This window comes from Sturnira hondurensis, unplaced genomic scaffold (assembly GCF_014824575.4).
Source record: "Sturnira hondurensis isolate 20B ecotype Veracruz unplaced genomic scaffold, ASM1482457v3 Scaffold0008196, whole genome shotgun sequence".
In the NCBI taxonomy this organism is placed as follows: domain Eukaryota; kingdom Metazoa; phylum Chordata; class Mammalia; order Chiroptera; family Phyllostomidae; genus Sturnira; species Sturnira hondurensis.
Genome location: NW_028080827.1, coordinates 14,864,985 through 14,884,720, shown reverse-complemented (window position 1 = coordinate 14,884,720; position 19,736 = coordinate 14,864,985).

The following is a 19,736-nucleotide window of genomic DNA, read 5'->3' as shown; positions in this document are numbered from 1 at the left end:
ATGCATTGAAATTCTTACTGTGTTAATAGTTAAAACTATCTGGCACTGTTAAAAACATCAACTCTAATCCTCACAAGAACCATGAAAGCTAGATTAACCTCCATTCTACAGATGAGAAAACCAAACTCAGAGTTGACTCTCTCAAAGCCCGATACCTCATAAACTGCAGAGTAACATAGCTAGCTAGCTGGAAGAGCTGGCATTTTGAATAGGTGCGGGAGAGGCAGGAACAGGAAAGTGTCAGTGGGTCATGGGGTTGTTCCTGGCAGGGCTTGGTGGGTTGTCTGAGGCAGTGGTTCACTGCTCCTTCAGCTGAGAACTTTACTATCCCTGTGTAACAGTCCAGGACCTGGAAGGCCACTCCAAACCCTGGAGTGACATCAGCTTGATACTAAGGATGCAATAAAATCTGCATAAACACCTTAGTTACAAACAGTTGTCAAGTGCCTATTATGCCAGGAGCCCTTGGGAGGTGGATGTGCTGAGACTTCTCCCAGTGCTTGAAGTCCCTCAGGGAAAGCCCATTCAGCCAAGGCACTCCTTGTACCTGGAGTAGGTACAAGTGCAGAATCCAACTGTGATCCCTTTTCCAGTGACTCCTCCCTTCAGGCAATACAGCCCCTAAGGGGACACAGAGAAAAGGGATGCTCAGGAGAGAGGTGGGCTTCCTTGGGAGAAGTTCCAGGAGGGCAGATTTTCTCCGGGACACTCTGAAGGATGAGATATGCATAAATGGCAGGGAAGCTGTTCTCTGGGCTCCTCAATCACAAGAACTTTGTCTCAGTCAATTGGGGAATCCTGCCAGGGATGTCCAACCCACAGCCTATGGGCCACATGCAGGCCAGGATGGGTGTGAATTTGGCCCACCACAAAATCATAAACTTACTTAAAACATTATGAGAATATTTTGTTTGTTTTCATTAGTGTTTGTATATTTAATATATAGCCCAAAACAACTCATTTTCTTCTAGTGTGGCCCAGAGATGCCAAAAGGTTGGACACCCCTGTATGCACACCTTGGAAACAGGTTAAGTCTTAATACATACCACCTATCACAGAAATCCCAGGGCTCATGGACTCTGGTACCCTTCTCCTCCATCATAGTGGGGCAGATCCTACCCTAGCAGCCTGGCCAGGTGTGGGCCAGGGGCTCTGGACCAAAGGCAGTACAAGGTGGGATGCCTGAGGCCAGAACGGGGCAGGGAACTGCGCATGCACAGCCCCAGACCTCTACTCTTCCAGGAGAGAAAAAGGCTAGAGAAGTGAGGAGGGCCTCTGGGGTGGAACCCTGGGGCCCCCAGTAGACCTCTGCCAAGGTCCAAGCCACCGCAACCTTTTCCATTGCACTTTCTCTGGGTCAGTTGCTTCTCCCAGCAGCTGTGTGGCTCTAAAATTCATCCCAGGAGACCATTGCTCCCCGTTCCTGTAGCCTTTTCCCTGAAGAGCAGTCTCAGGAAATTACTCTTTCTTTCTGACCCAGCTCATCCATCAGCACCCTGCAATGAGGGAGCTGGGTCCTTCATCCAGTCCCCTCCATCAGGATACAGTTTGTCTTTTGAACACCAAGAGGAACGCCTGCAGGCCAGGCCTGGTCTGGGTGGAGTGTGGGGTTTCCTGTGAAGGCAAACAGGCAGGGTTGGAGCTCCCAGGGTACATCATGTGACTTTGGGCACACAGTGGGGCGTGGGGAGGTAAGGCCAGTCCTGACGGCAGGCAGGCAGAGGGTGGGCTGGGATGTGCTGAGTGGTAGGGGCATGGTGACTCAGTAAATGGTGGCATCTGGCTGGAGGGTGCTGTAGGTGCCACCACTCTTCCCACAGAAAGCGGGATAGCACACATTCTCTGGAGTGCTGAGGGCCCCACTGGAGAGTCCTGGAATGAGAAACACCTGAGTTAATGTAATGACTTGAATTCACCCAAACCTCAAATACGAAATCTAGTAAATTGTGGGCAGAATTCTGCAGGGAAGTGGAGGAGCTGAGGTGGAGACTAGAGAGAGATAGGGGGTACGTGTGTGTGCAGGGTGAGGGGGGAATTGCTATTAAAGGCTGAGGGCGGGGGTAGGGTGTCATGCCCAACTCACTAAATAAATGGACTCAAGTAGCAGTCACTCCACATTGCTGAGAGGGATAACAAAAGCACCTGGGGAGCCCACAGCTACTTAGGGACTCAGGGTGACCAAGGTCCAGCAAGGGTCTTTCACAAAGCACATTGGAGTAGTTCAGAAGACATGGTGCTCCCTGAGGGAGCTAAGAGAGGCAGGCGGGGTCTGTGAAGGAGGGAGGGCTTGGTGCAGGTGACTAAGGAATTGCTACATGACCAGGAAAATGTCATCTTAAAAGAGTGTCTGATGAATTTCCAGCCCCTATGTGTGTTCATGAGGCAGGCACTGACCAGAATAGAGTTACTAATAATAGCTAACATTTACTGAGCACGTATAGATCAGGCACTGTGCGAAGTACTTTGCATGGGTTATCAGACTTGGGTCATGCTAGAAATACTGCTTATGGAGGACTTACACTGTGTGTCAGGCACCGTTTTAGGCGTGGGGGATTTAGCAGTGAATGAGATACATTAAATCCCTGCCCTCATGGAGCTTTTGTAGTTATTCTTCCTGACAGCCCTGTAACAGTGTGTAATAACATAGTTCTCACTCTACAACGGAGATGGCTGAGGTACAGTGCCGAGATTCAGTAATTTGTCCAAAATGACATGGGTAATGCACAGTTCCTACTGTATAAAGGAGATGGGGGTAGTTGCTGAGGATAGCGAGGCGGATAGGCTTTATTTTGTGTCTGAGTGAGCTTGCAGGTGACTGGGGAAGTGAGCATGCAGGTGATCATTATGGGTTAGTGTAGCATGTCCGAGCTGGTGAGAAAATAAGGAGCAATGAACTTTGCCAGTCGGGTAGAGAAGACTTCCTTCAAGAGAGAGGAAAGGATGAGTAGGAACTTACTGGATAGAAAAGTGGGTTGCAGGGCAAGAGGACATTTCGACAGGGAAAGTGGTGTGCTCCAAATGCATAGAGGAGAAGCGGCAGGGAGGGAAGCTAACCTTTGTTGATTATGTGCTTTCTACTCATGCTGCACATATTTTTAAATTAATATGTGGAAAAGCCCTGGCTGGTGTAGCTCAGTGGATTGAGTGCAGGCCTGCGAACCACACAATCACGGTTGGATTCCCAGTCAGGGCACATGCCTGGGTTGCAGGCCAGTTCCCAGCAGGGGACTCACCAGAGGCAACCATACATTGATATTTCTCTCCTTCTCTCCTTCCCTTCCCCTCTAAAGATAAATAAATAAAAATCTAAAAAAAGTATTAAAAATATGTGGAAAAGATATTGATTTAATATATTGATTTTATTTTATATATATATTGATTATATATATATACATTATATATGTATAAAATGCAATCATATACATATGCATAGGTATGTATGTATATATATTTATATATACATATATATACAAGGTGGGGCAAAAATAGGTTTACAGTTGTTTGTACTGAAGATAATGCAATCATTATTAAATAATGGTATAAGGATAAACTTATGTACTCACAACAGTGATATATATATATAGTATATATATTGTGTATATATTATATATAGTACACATGCACACACATGTGTATATGTGTGTGTATACATATATATGTATACAAGGCCTGGCAGAAATAACAACTGTATGAGTGTGGTTGGTAGGGTACTAATATGGTTGTAATAATTTATAGTTTTAATTTGAACATTTCACTGAAAATGTCATACAATATGCTTGACTGTGATATTGTTATGTTACAGAATTACATGCTTATGATTTTATAATAAAATATTTTGTAATAAATAAGGGGCATTATTTGTGCCAGACACTGTATATATAAACTTTCAAAAGCTTTAGCTCGTGATACCTTCTCAGAGGAGCAAAGCAATCCAGTGGGCTGGGCCTGGGATAGACTGTGACTAGGCTGGGTACATTCCCACTTTCACTAGGGTGTCAGAGTGGGCCTTTGGAAAAGAGACTTCGATCTAGTTCCTGAATGTCAGGTACTAGTGATGTAAAGACCTAGGCAAAAGTGCCTCTGGCAGAGCAAACTACAAGTACAAAGGCCCTGAGGTGCTTTCTGTTGAGAGTTTCAGGAGACCAAATGCTTCCACCAGAAGACCTTAGCTCCGATCAGGTTCACCTTTCCACATTGTGCTTAACTTCCGTGTGCAGTAAAAACAGAAATGTTGCCTGAGGGAAAAAGTGGCCAAGTCTCAACATTAATACTCAGTCAAAGCCAGAAATCCTTATCATTGAATGGACTTCTAGGGGATAAGAATGAATCTGACATATAACTTAAAAGTAAATGATTATGACATTTTTTACAATTTTATTGAGGTATAATTGACATATTACATTTTATTAGTCCAAGGTGTACAGCATAATGATTTGATATATGTATACATGTATTGCAAAATTATTACCACAGTAAATTTAGTTAACATCAATCACCTCATATAGTTACACACTTTTCCTTATGATAAGAACATTTAAGATCTTGTCTCTCAGTGAATTAAAAGCTGTGGAACAAATACATAGTGGAATACTGTGCAGCAGAGACAAAGAAGGAGCTCCTACCCTTTACGACAGCATGGCTCTGGAGAGCATTATGCTAAGTGAAGTAAGTCAGGCGGTGAAAGACAAATACCATATGATCTTACTTATAAGTAGAACCTAATCAACAAAACAAATGAGTGAGCAAAATAGAACCAGAGACATGGAAATAAAGTAAAAACTGACAGTAAGCAGAGGGGAGGGCAGCGGGAGATAACAGGGGAAAGAAGGGGAAGGCTCATCAAGGAAGATGTATAAAGGACCCGTGGACAAAGCCAAAGGGGGGAAGGATTGAGGGAGGGAGGGGTGGGTGGGGCAGGGGAAAGTGGTGTAAGAAAATGGAGACAACTGTATTCAAACAGCAATAAAAAATTTAAAGGTTACAAAAATTCAAATATGCAATGCAGTGTTAGTAACTATAGTCACTGCTATACTCATACCCCCCAGAAGTTACTTATCTTAGAGTTGTAAGGTTATACCTTTTGACCACGTTCACCCATTCCCACCACCCCATACCTCTACCTCTGGCAACCACCAATCCGTTCTGTTTCTATGAGTTAGTTTTTTATTTAGAGTCCACTTATAAGTGGAGTCTACTTATAAGTGAGATCATATAGCATTTGATTTATTTCCCATAGCATAATAGCCTCGACTTTTATTCACATTGTGGCAAATGGCAGTATTTCCTTCTTTTTATGGCTGAATAATATTACATTGTGTATGTGTGTGTGTATCACAACTCCATTATCCATTTATCTGTTGATGGACAATTTGTTTTTTTCTATGTGTCAGCTATCATAAATAATGCTGCAGTGAACATGGGGGTGCAGATATCTTTTCAAGATTGTGATTTCGTTTCCATGGGTGTACAACCCAGAAGTGGAGTTGCTGAATCTTGTGGTAGATCTATTTTTAATTTTCTGAGGACCCCTGTACTACTTCCTATAGTGGCTATACCAATTTACCGTGTCACCAATAGTGCATGAGGGATCTTTTTGCTCCACATCTTCACCACCACTTTTATTTCTTGTCTTTTTGATAACAGCCATTGTGACAGGTGTGAGCTGACATCTCACTGTGGTTTGGTTTTACATTTCTCTGAGGATTAGTGGTGTTGAGCACCTTTCCATGTACTCATTGGCCATTTGGATGTCTTTTGTGGAAAAAAAACATCTGTTAGTTTCTCTGATCATTTTTTAATGGAATTGTTCCTTTGCTTGAGTTGTATAAATTCTTTATATATTTTAGATATTACTCCCTTATGAGATATATGATTTGCAAATATTTCCTTCCATTTTGTAGATTGCTTTTTTATTTTATTGATGGTTTTCTTTGTTGTGCAATGACAATTTTATTACTAAAATTTAAGTAGTCACATTTTAACAGTTTATTATTATGTTGAAACTTCCATCACCACATAGAAATTAACTTTAAACTGACATCTCATAACAGTACTAGATTTACATACATGACAATATAATTCAAAATAAAAGGTTTTCAGTAGCACATGTTCTGGAAGGGACTTTGCATTTAGGATGCACAGGTTGGTCAATCTAAAATCCTTTTTCTTTCTAAACAATGAAAATGCTCTACTAGTAGTGTATGATACAGCATCATTTAAACAAGATTTTTGTTTAAAAGTTTAGCTTCTATGGGTGGGGAAACTGTAAGGGCTGTTTTCCTAAAATAGTCAGCTGTTTTGTTGAAGTTTAGTGAGAACAAAATGTGTTTGGGTTCCTTCTTTGTGCCTAATAATTTTCCTTTCTTTTCATATTCTTTTTATTTTTATTTTGTTAGGACCAAATATAATATTTTACTTTGGATGTTGTTCTATAAAATTCTGAAGTTTTTGTTCCACAGGAAATTTTGTTATGGTGAATCTGACATTCTGCTTTTAATTTGCCCTCACAAAATGTGAAGAATTCCCAAATAAGCCTTGACTGGTGTGGCTTAGTGGTTTGGGTGTTGTTCCACAAAACAAAAGGTCTCAGGTTTGATTCCAGGTCTGGGCACATGCCTGGGTTGTGGAACAGGTCCCTTGTTGGGGGTGTGTGAGAGGCAACCAATTGATGTTTCTCTCGCACAACAATGTTTCTCCCCCTTTCTTTCTTCTTCCCTTTCCCTCTCTCTTTAAATAAATAAATAGATAGATAGATAGATAGATAACTCTATCTTTAAAAAATCTAAAAAAACAAAAAACAAATTCCCAAATAAAATTTTTTCTTAACTCTTGGTCTAAATGGAATTAAATAACAGCAACTTAAGTACACTTTCTAAAGTTTTTTTTTTTTAACATAATGGATGCTAATACACCAAACAATTCTACAGGGATTAGAAATGTAATACAATTGAATCTTTATTATTCCATCTGGCATTGCTATTTACATTTTTACATTTAAATATTAATTCCTGGCTCAAAAAGGATGTAAGTTAACTAGCTAACAAGCTAATATATTCTCTTAGCCTTTATGTTGTCAGCTTTTCTATTTATTTAACCATTTGAAAGCTAAATGTTTTCGTACAAAAATTTGCACGTCACTAAATATTGTAGCATATTATTCTTGCAAAAATACATATGCATCATGTAGTAACTGATTATGATATTCAGCTTATAAACCATATAAGAAGATTTTTCTCGTTACAGCTAGAATATTTCCCCATATTTGAAAGTAACAATGTCAAATGATGTTATTATAATGCAATACTTAGATATTAATAATGGCTATGTTCATATGATCACTGATCATGCGTAAGTTCAGGAAAGCCAAAATTGATTTTGATGTAGGCATTTGATTATTTGGACTTTCAAAGGCTGAAGCTGAAATGGCCAATTCCATTTCAATTCCATTCCAGGTTTATGGCCATTTCCAAGGCTTAGGCTGGTTTTCAGTATCCCCTAAACTTAATGTAGATCCTGGTCTTGTTTTCATTTGGTTTTGTTTTAAATTTTTTGTTGAAGTACAACATATCATGGAAGTACTCAAATAATCAGTATTCAGACTGATTAATTTTTGCAGAGTGAATGTACCCAAGTAAACAGCACACAGATCTAGAAACAAACCAGCAGCAGCATCTCAGAAGCCCTGCTCACACTCCCTTCCAAGTACTACCCCCACCAGGGGAAGCAGTTATTCTGACCTTTAACACCACAGATGCTCTGCCTGACCTTGAACTTTTTGTAAATGGAGTCACCTGTATGTATGAGCTCTTTTGTGTCTGCTTTCTTTAGCTCAGTACTACTTGTGAGATTTACTTATTTTGGTATATGTAGCTGTAGATTGTTCATTGTTGTTGCTGTATAGCTTTTCCTCGTGGAATATACTATGATTTATTTGTCCATTTTGCTGTTGATGGGCACAGAGAAACTTCCTAGGCCTTTGTCTTTTGTCGAAGACTTATTTTAAAATGAAAAAAGAAAGGAGTACAAACACAATTTGTATACTTGTTACAAAATTATCATTGAGGTTCTTGTCTATTTCATCATCGTTCAGTAGCCTCTAAGTCATGCCCCCATTTCTGATATTTCTTCCAGAGTTTAGCACCAGCCAAAACCTTGTCTTCCTGAGGAATCAGCATATGTCCTCCTGCTTTTTAATGTGTATTTATTAAGCTTTACCTTGTTCCAGAAAGAACCAAAGACAGTTTAAAAAAATACAGAACACTGCAAATTAGAAACAAATAAAACAAGGTGAGGCACACTGAGAACTCTAGTAGCCTCACCCATAGACTCAGCATCAAGGCTTTGCAAGCATTGGTGTGATGGAGTTCCATACACTTTCTTTCTTGGAGCCCAGATTCAGCTCTGGCTTCAGATCAGCTGATTCTGAAAAGAAAATCTGTCCTACCAATCTGCATCCAAAACATAAGAACATGCTGGTTCCTGAAAAGAAGGCCATCTCTTTCCCATGTCAGAGGCATTTCTCTCAAGGCTTCTCTGGCAGGGGACTGTCTCAATATCTGTGGGTAGATACAGCAATGAGTTTAATGGTAGTATATATATATATATTTTTTTTTTTGACTGCCTTTTCTCACAGCATGATGCCATTCCACTGGGTTGTGGGAGTGGGGAGGGCAACTCAGCAAAAGTGTTTAAGCAGTTCAGAGAAGGCCCTGGGAGGGTGTTGGGAAGAAGTCATCCAGGACCACCACAGAAGCCATTCACTTCCCAGCTGACCTGACGATTCCATGGTAAGTATTGTGTATCTGGAAAAAGGCACTCGAAAAATCTTTTGACTTACTCTCCCTGCCCTCATAAATATTGCTTTCCTCAATAAACTTGATAGGTACAGGGTGGTCAAAAACAAACAGACAAACAAACTTGAGATCCTTAGCAAGCACAAAGGGTATAGTTCTTGCGTGTTTGCAGTTAAGTGTGGTGCCACCCACTGCAACAGCCAACTGAGCTGGGGCTGAGTGAATGCCCTATGAAGACAACTGAGAACCCCAAAGAGAAGGTTGCCCACCTATTCTTTGGCTGAGTCAAGGTGGAACATAGAAAATAAATCTGAATCTACTGTCTGTAATGCCTGTACATTTGGCTTTTCAGACTGGCTGAGTCCTGTGCCAGCCATATAATGTGGCCATAATGACTGTAGCCTGGACAATTCCAAGGCAGGTGTAAATAGATGCCCCAAACTCCCATTTAACATCAAACTCCTCTTTGATACCTAGTTTGACAGTTATATAACATGCTATGTTTGCTTCTTGTCCTAGCTGGCAGGAATCTCAGAGACAATTTTAAAGCTTAATTTTTAGCTTTAATTATAAAACTTAAGTTTTAAAGACTCATTGAATCATCTTTGTGTATCTTTACATTTAAAATATATGCTGCTGCTGCTTCTGTTGACCCAGGGGTTTTCTTCTCTGTTCCTTACTATCGATAAATCTTATTTTGAAAAAGGTCTCAAAGCCTTTCAGGAAAAAGACCTGGTCTAAACAAATTTCAAGAGAACAAAGTACAAAGGGTGAGGAAAGTGATCAAGAATTGGCAAGTGTCTAGTGCGTGTCTCCAGTTCTTCTGCCCTGGGAATAAAGACCTGTCTGTACAAAGGCTTCTTGACAGCTGAAGGAACAAAATGCTCTCCGGGAAGAAAGAGCCAGAGTCACTCCATCTCCCCTCCACCCCTGCTTTAGAATGAAACAATGCCTCCCAGAGGAGCTGGCAGCCGGCCCTTGGCAGGTGGCAGAAACAGCACTACAGCTGGCACAAAAGGAGAAAACCCAAACTTTCAGTGTGATTATTCTGCCTACTACTTCTTGAAAGAGAAGGGACCACCACATCAACCAACCAAGCTGAGCTTCTGGAAATCACAGGTTCTCCCCTTAGCAATTTCTATTGTTGCTCCTGTTGCTGCAGGGCTGACAGGTACACAGCTCCTGACCTTGTACCCTCGGCTCCTTGTTCATTCTGCATGTGTTTACTCACCTCTCGTCAATGTGCTTGCAGGGACTGCCAGTGTGCCAGGAGGGCACATGCAGAATGGCAGGAAAGGGAGGAAATGGAAGGTCAAAGCCTGTAAGAAGAGGGGCTATGATGTGTATCCCCCACTCTGAGGGCCTGAGGAGGAGTTGAGGTTAAACTGGGCTTGGGTTGGCTGTGTGGTTTCTGGGTTTTCATGCCTTCTTTGACTCTTTGGTAGGAGGTGAATGCATAAAACAGGGTATTTTTGGACAAGAACACTTTTCACTTTTCTTTCTTCTCCTTCACCTTACCTGAAGATGGAAAAACAGTGTTAATGTGAAGGTCATAAGTATTTCACCTCTACCTGTAGTCATTAATCACCTACTATGCAGTCACAACTATGTGGTACTTTTTTGTTGATTACCTGCTACATGCAACAAGCGTGGTCTTTGCAGCCAGACAGACCTGTCGGTGTCATTAACTAACTTGGAAACTTTGGACAGTGTAGTTGACTCTCCTGGGTCTTGATGAACATGAGAAAATAGAGGTACTGATGTGCACCTCATAGGGTCTCTCTCATAATTCAATGGAGCTAACCCATGCAGGATACCTGATAAAACAGAGTTGGCATTCAGTAAATGTAAGCTATTGTCGTCAGAATTATGTCCATGAGAGAGGTATTAATGTTAGGAAGAAGTGCATTTGTTATAGGAAAGTCTGTGGGCTGATGATACTAAATGTATGATAACATTTTTCAATTTTTAAAATATCTAATTGTCTTTTCCGCAACCACAGTGATGATCAGGGTCACTGGAGAAGTGACTGAATCATTGGATTGAAAGCACAAGCTATCAAGGGGCTGTTCACCCTGGTTAGTTGCTGGGGTGGATCAGCTGCAGGAATCCTCAGGGGAGAGGAAGGAGTTGCTTGCCAGGACTGACTGACTGTGGCAGAGTGGAAAAGTAGGAAATAGGGCTAAAAAAGTTCCAGTCCAGCACTTGGAGTGCTGAGTTCTGTGACTTCAAGCAAATCACAAAAGACAATTCATCAATTACCATTTGTTCACCTATTTAGTGCCAAACACATAAGGACTTAACATATACATCTATCTCATTTAATCTCGCGGACAAGACTGTCTACCCCTCACAGAGCACCTAAAAGGGTCACATGAGATGACAGGTGCCAGAGCCCTTAGTATTTTTTTTTAAAGATTTTATTTATTTGTCTTTTAGAGAGGAAGGGAAGGAGAGAAGGAGAGAAATATCAATGTATGGTTGCCTCTGGTGAGTCCCCTGCTGGGAACTGGCCTGCAACCCAGGCATGTGGCCTGACTGGGAATCGAACCACGATCGTGTGGTTCGCAGGCCCGCACTCAATCCACTGAGCTACACCAGCCAGGCCGAGCCCTTAGTATTTTTATTGTCATCATTAAAACTGAATGGTCAATGGGTACTGGAAAATAGTCTGCACTTTCCCCTTTATGGAGCCATTGCTCATGCTTTATTGCTTGAATAACTTGCACTCTGTCCGACACAACTGCCAACATACCCTGCATCTGATATAACTCAATATTGTTACACCAACTCTGGTAAGGCACTGAAGTGGGGTTGCAGCCTGAGCCCCCCTTACGGGGTGCATGTTCTTGAGCAGGCTACCACAGAATGCTAAATAGGATCCCTTGGTAAGTAAGAGAGAGCAATTCTACTGGGTTCTGAAGAAAAGAACGCTTGCCTGTGATGTGAGGGTGTGGAGGGGGGATGAGGAGGATCAGGCATCAGAGTCTTCTTGAGAAGGTGATATTTGGGGATAAACCTTAAAAAGTGAGCATGATATTCTAAATTAATTTTTGTACTCAGTAATTAAATCAATGTGTGTACATCATTAAAAACACATAAAACAAGAGTAAAAAATTTTCCGTATGACAACCAATTAAGGGTATCATTTATATATTTTGAGGTGTTTTCTTATAGTAGTTTTCCATGTACTCAATATGTAAATACATATACACTTAAAAGTACATATATATGTATATGAATATACATGTACATGTTCACTATATATAGTTACATAATTTTATGTACTGATTTTTTCACTTGCAATTTTAAGTGCTTTCTCACTCTGTAAAAACTTTTCATAAATATGATTTAATAACTGCATAATAATGTCCCAAAGAATAAATATGCCAAAAATATACCTAACAATTTCCATGTTTTAAAATACTCTAGTTTATGATTTCTAGCTATTACAAATGATCCAGTGGTCTGTTTAGCAGAAGCAATAAAGCTAAATGCCAATTATCTGGTCTGGGACATTGACAAATAACTTGTAGGTGTCAAAAGATTGTCTATGGCAAGTGTCTCCCCTGCTTCAGTCCTTCCTGCCTACTAAACTTCATAAATCATTTCGCTCTGATTTTCAGAATCTTCACAATAGTGACCTTCAGTTGCTCACAATATAAAATCCCAACTTTGTCTCCTGCCATTCCAGTTCTCCAAACCAGATCTTATTCTCTATGGTCGCTTTCCCTCCTAAGATGCCTCCTATTCCTTCCCTGTCTTATTCCCTATTCCCTACTCTGAGATCTTCAATCATATCTAGACCCTCTGTCCCTGCAGCCCTCTCTTTTCTCCATATCAGTCAGTCCCCTCTTGGTCTGGCTTCCTCTCCACTCTGATTTAGATCTCACCAGACTCACTTTTTTGTGTGTGATGGTAAAGCCGAAGTCTCGGGGCTCCTCCTTTCATAGGCCCTTTCCCAGGTGCTGTGCCTGATTTTGCATTTGTGATTTTATGTTTTTTTTTCTTAAAGAGGAACCTCAAATTGGATAAGCTTCAGGCCTAACAAAACTTGGATCTTCTTCTGAATCCCATGTTGGACACCTTGTCACTGAAGCTTCTTGCATCCTCCAAGTAACTTATTTTCTTCTCTTTACTCCTTTGCTTTTCATGTTCTCTGCTCTAGAATTGAACATATTGAGTTATAACTGTGTGATCATAAGTTCATTGACTATGTCTTATTTATATTTATGTCAGTAATAAATGTGTGTTTTCTGTATGCCTTGGTAATTCTTGGCGTCTTGCACCAAGCTTCCCCTTTCCCACACTACTACTGGTACTAGCTGCTAATGGCTACATACAGTTTCATTAGGTGTGGCAGGTTGCATTTCCCCAAAACAGCTATCGTAATATTTCTGGTGTCAGACATTCTTTTTTTTTAATTTTAAAAATGGTTTTAAGTATAGTTGATATACAATACTATATTAATTACCATCCCCCACCCCCTCCTCTCTGTCAGCCATCTCTTTGATTTCTGATTCTATGAGTCTGTTTTTGTGAGGGTTTTTTGTTTGTTCATTGTTTTGTTTTTTAAAATTCAACATATAAGTTAAACTGTATGATATTTGCTTTTCTCTGTCTGACTTATTTCACTTAGCATAATATGTTCTAGGTCTATCCAGGTTGTTGCAAATGGCAAAATTTTATTGTTTTTTATTTCTACGTAATATTTATATGTATATATATCACATCGTTTCTTCTTTATCCATTCATCTCTCAATGAACACCTAAATTTCTTTCATATCTTTGCTATTGTAAATAATGCTGCAATGAACAGAGGGGTGCATATATCTTTTCAAATTAGTGTTTTTGTTACCTTCTGATACATAGAAGCAGGATCACTGGTTCATATCGTAGACCTATTTTTAGTTTTGTGAAGAATCCCCATATTATTTTTCCACAGTGGCTGCACCAATGTGCAATCCCATCAACAGTGCGCTAGGGTTCCCTTTCGTCCACATCCAGTAATAGCCATGCTGGCTGGTGTGAGGGGCATCTCATTGTGGTTTTGATTGCATTCCCTTGATGATTAGTGATGTTGCACATCTTTTCATGTGTCTCTTGGCCATCAGTATGTCTTCTTTGGAGAAATTCCTTTTTATATCTTTTGCCCATTTTTCTAAATCCTCACTTGAGGATATGTTTATTAATTAGAGAGAGAGAGAAATAGTGTTGTAAGGGAAATGTCCATCTGTTGCCTCCTGTGCACACTCCAGCCAGGGATTGAACCTGCACCTAGTTGTGTTCCCTGACCGGGAACTGAACCCGCAAACTCCTGGTGTATGGGATAATGCCGCAACCAACCAAGCCACCTGGCCGGGACTCTTCAGTACCTTTTTCGATCGAAAGGGTTTTTTTTTTGTAATTGGGTGTGTAAATTCCTTATATATTTTGGATATCTCACCTTTCAGGAGTGTCCAATCCATGGCCCACAGGCTGCATGTAGTCCAGGATGGCTATGAATGCGGACCAACACAAAATCATAAATTTACTTAAAACCTTTTTCTTTTTTTGCTCATTAGGTTTCATTAGTGTTCATGTATTTAACGTGTGGCCCAAGACAACTCTTCTCCTTCCAGTGTGACTCAGAGACGCCAAGAGGTTGGACCCCCCTGGATCCTTCCCACTCCCCATCCAGGGCTCAGTCAGTTTCCTCTCCCTGTGAACTTGCAGGGGCTCTAACCAGTAGAACGTGGGGGAAGTGATGTTATGTGAATTTGGAGACTAATAAAATCGAGTATAGTTTCTCACTCTTTGAATGCTTGCCTTTGGTACCCAGTCATCAGCTGTAAGGAAGAATAAGCTATGTGGAGAGGCAAGCCATAGACATTCCAGTCAGTAGCTCCAGCTAAGATTGCAGCTAGCATGGGCCACTAGACATGTGATGTGAGTGAGCAAGCCTTTGGATGATTCCAGCCCCCAGGCTTTCATCTGGCCTGGCTGATGCTGAGTGGAAGAGGAGGATGTCCCTGCCAAGTACTGCAAGAATTCCAGCTAGTAGCAACACTTTTTTTTTTCAAATTAAATTTACTGGAGTGACAGACAATAAAATTGTATAGGTTTCAAGTGTACAAGTCTATGATACATCTGTATATTGCCTTGTGTGCCCATTCACCCAAATCTTCTTCCATCACCATATATTTGGCCCCCTTTACCCTTCATTACTCTACTACCCTTCCTTCCAGTAGCCACCATACTTTTAGCTTCTGCAAAGCAAAAGAAACTTCCAACAAAACAAAAAAGGCAACCAACTGAATGGGAGAAGTTATTTGTAAACAATGGCTCCGACAAGTGGCTAATATCCAAAATATATAAAGAATTCATACAACTCAACACCAAAAAAGCAAACAATTCAATTTAAAAACAGGCAGAGGACCTAACCAGACATTTTTTTTTCCCAAGAAGACATACAAATGGCCAACAAATATATGAAAAGATATTCAAATTCACTAGCTCTTAGGGAAATAAATTTATTTCCCTAGCTCTTAGGGAAATAAATTTTTTAAGCCACTAAGTTCTGGGGTCACTTGTTTCTCAGCAATAATCAGGCAGTATGCTGAAACCCTTCCCCGCATTACTTTGCTGAAGAAACCAAGACCCAGGAAAGGTAAAATGACTTGCCCAAGCTCACCTTCTCTCTACCTAGCTGATTCTGCCATCTTACAAGGTCTCCTCTACTAGATCTTTTGGCTTGTGTCAACGCACATAAATCCTTCTTTCTCTGCACTCATACAGCCAACTGTGTTCTTGACACCCCACAACAGCCTCTTGATGTAGATGTATCACATTCCTTGTTTTACAGTGAAGGAAACAGGTGCACAGAGATAGGAAATTTACTTAAGGAAACAGTGAGTGGCAGAGGGCTGGCTTCTCTAAATCTCATTCTTTATGATTAAACAGTTCCGTAATTACTTTCCTAAAGTCTTGATTTGGGTCACTTACTTTAAAGCAATAATGTCTTGTTTTACATCCTCATCATTTTTGTATATGTGTTCTCATTTTCCACACTGGGCTGTGCATTCCTAGACAGTCTGCACATATAACAGGGTTATGTCATACATTTCTTTGGGGTCCTTCTTAGCACTCTGCACAATGTTGGGCAGACACAGAAGGGTCACTCATGAATTGAATAAATATAAAGTTATCCAGCATCCACCAAAGGTATTTTAGAGTTTCATTAAGAAAGGCACATAGAAACTCAGAAGTCATACGTTGCAGCTCCATCAGTAAGGGCTTTAGGTAAGTCTTGGTGATTTCCTGTTTTCTACCTAAAAATCTCTTTTTAAAAATGTTTGGATCTATCACAAGTATACACATTCAGTTAAATATTTTTAAAGCAGATTATTTTTTAAAAGATATATGGTTTTCTCATCAACTTAGTGCTTTTGTAAAGGGTTAGAGTCTTTGTTTGGTTTTTAGCAGCTGAGATATTTGAGTGAAGGTCTCATATAGATCTCACTTATTGCTGTTGGCTCCAGCTCCAAATTGAAACTTGATCAATATGGATTGGAGTCAGTCTGGAACATAAAATAAGACCTTGCTAGACTGACATTTTTTTCTTTGTATTCATTAATCTGGAGGGGCAAGGAACAGGAAGAATGGGTGAGGGATGCATGTGTATCTGGGAGTGTCTGGTTTTCTTTCCCATGATTTCCTAGGTGAGTGCGGAGAAAAGGAGTGGCATGGTATGACTGTTCTATGCACTCACAGTCACCTTCTCCTAGCATAGGTTATATTTTTTTTAAAGATCTGGGTAGGTTGTATATTTTAAAAGAGAAATTTTATTTTTAAAATTTCTCAAAGCTATTGGAAATATTTGAGGGAAGGAATGGCACCTTAAGAGCCCCATGCAGGAAATAAAAATATAAAGTCTTTATTTAAATCACCATTGACACTCATTTACTGAGCACCTACTATGAGCCAGGCACAGGGATAGCAAAATGGAAAGCACCATGTAGCTGATCTCTAAGAGCTTGCAGCCTTGCCTCTCATTTCAAGGCGATATTCTGTCTGAAAGATATGGGGCTGGAAGGAGCTGTCAAAATGTAATCCCATCTGACGTGACTGTTCTCATAGCAACACTACCTTATAGTTTTGCTGAATGTGAGTCTTATAGCATTTTGGATTAATAACTGGTTTCTCAATATAAACTGCTTAATGTGGGAGATCCTTAATATCTGCATGTCCCTTAAGCTTAATACTAATTTGGAGGCATAATTTAGACAACCAGCATTTAAAAAATGGAGGAGATAAAAATATCACAGTACAGAGGTAGGAAAGTTGAGACTTCTCATTTTAAAGAAGAAGTAATGGAGGCCTGTGGCAGTGAGTCGTTTAACTCTGTCGGGGTCAGTGGATCATGTAAACCCGTTCACCAACAAACAGAAATGTTTAAATGAGGGCAATTTCCTTGGTAAAGACAGTGGTGCTCTGAATATGCAATAAATAAAATACAGCTGCTGCCTTCAAGGAGCTTAAGTTAGAAATTAGAGCAACATAGAAAGAAGAAAGCAATACCTGTTATTCTACTGTCTTCTGAGTGGAAGACAGTTTTAATTTTATTAGCTATAGAATAAAGCTGTGGGCCCATGATGCTTTCAGCTTTTACTTCAATTTTTTTCTGAAAATAAATATCACTGCTCCTGTTTCCTTTTGGCTTGCTTTGCCAAGTAAATTTTGCATTATTCTTTAATTCAAACTAAATTTTCATGTGCAGTTGAATTTGTGATTTTGACCCTAATCTGCAGTTTGATGTCTTCCAATGAGACAGTTTATCCCATTCACACTTATTTTCACAAGTTGTGCTTGGTCTTCTGTCACTCTGCTTTTAGTAATTTATATCACATGACAATTTTTTTTCTTATTCTAAGTGATTTAGGAGCTATTATGTCTGTTTTCTTTCTATTAGAGTTATGTTTACATTATTCCAGAATATACACATACATATGTATATATACATAAATATGTGTGTGTGCATATATATGTATATAAAATTGTTGTTCAAGTAAAATTGTCTCCATTTTCACCCCATCACACCACTCCACCCCACCCATTCCCACCTCCCACCCTCAAACCCATCCCCTGTAGCTTTGTCCATGTGTTCTTTATATATGTTCTTTAATTTCCTCCTTCATTATCACCTATTATTGCTTTCCCTACTCCTCTCTGATTACTGTCACATTGTTCTTTATTTCAATGTCTCTGATTATATTTTGCTTGTTTGTCTTGTTGATTAGATTCCGCTTATAGGTGACATCATATGATATTTGTCTTTCACAGCTTTGCTTGTTTCACTTAGCATAATACTCTCCAATTCCATCCATGCTGTCACAAAAGTTCCTTCTTTCCTTCTTCTTTCTTTACACAATGGCCTAGTAGTCCATTGTGTAAATGTACCACAGTTTTTTTGATCCATTCATTTACTGATGGGCACTTATGTTGCTCCCGGCACTTAGCTATTGTGAATTGTGCTGCTATGAACATTGGGGTGTATAGGTTCTTTTGAATTGGTGTTTTAGGATCCTTAGGGTATAATTCCAACAGTGGTATTGCTGGGCCAAAAGGCAGTCCAGAACATATTTGAGCCAATTTTTTAAAATCTCAAATTAAAAATGTCAAGAATGAAATGTGAAAATACAGGATTGTATTGAAGTTTCATTGGTACCAGTGGTTTTCACAAAGGGGTGATTTTTCCCCCATCTGTGGTTTTCCAGCAATGTCTGGAGACATTTTTGGTTGCCACTACCAGGGGAGGGTTGTGCCTCTGGCATCTAGTGTGCAGAGAATAGAGATGCTGCTAAACACCCTGCAAAGTACATGGCGGCCTCCACGACAAAGGATGATGTGGCCCAAAATATCAGTAGTGCTGAGGATGGGATACCTTGGTTTACATTTATGCTTGATTACACCTGCTAAGTAAATTGTAACCACTGCAAACATTTCCTAATTTTAAAGTTGAAAGTAAAAAGTAAAGGAAATGCATATATGAGGATATATGTTCCCTATCTCCTTGTTTTCTGTTAATTTATCTTTTTTCTTTTAAATATATTTTATTGATTATGCTATTACAGTTGTCCCATTTTTTTCCTCTTCCCTGCCCTACCCCGATTACCCCCATCCTCTCCAGCCATCCACCCCCTTAGTTCATATCCATGGGTCATTCATATAAGTCCTCTGGCTACTTCATTTCCTATATTGTTCTTAACCTCCCCCTGTCTATTTTGTACCTGCCATTTATGCTTCTTTTTTAAAAATCTTTTATTTATTTTTTTAAATACATTTTATTGATTATACCATTACAGTTGTTCTATTCCCCGTTCATTCCCCTCTACCCTGCACACCCCCTCCCCCACCCTTCCCCCCTTTAGTTTATGACCACGTGTCTCAAGTTCTTTAGATTCTACATTTCCCCTACTATTCTTGCCCTCCCCCTATCTATTTTCTACCTACCATCTATGCTACTTATTCTCTGTACCTTCTCCCCCTTCTTCTCCTTCCACTCCCCTGTTGCTAACCCTCCATGTGATCTTCATTTCTATGGTTCTGCCCCTGATCTAGCTGTCCTCTCGGTTTGCTTTTGTTTTAGGTGTGGTTGTTAATAACTGTGAGTTTGCTGTCCTTTCACTGTTCATATTTTTTATCTTCTTTTTCTTAGATAAGTCCCTTTAACATTTCATATAATAAGGGCTCGGTGATGATGAACTCCTTGAATTTGATCTTATCTGAGAAGCACTTTATCTCCCCTTCCATTCTAAATGAAAGCTTTGCTGGATAGAGCAGTCTTGGATGTAGGTCTTTGGATTTCATGACTTGGAATACTTCCTTCCAGCTCCTTCTTGCCTGTAAGGTCTCTTTTGAGAAATCCACTGACAGTCTGATGGGAACTCCTTTGTAGGTAACTGT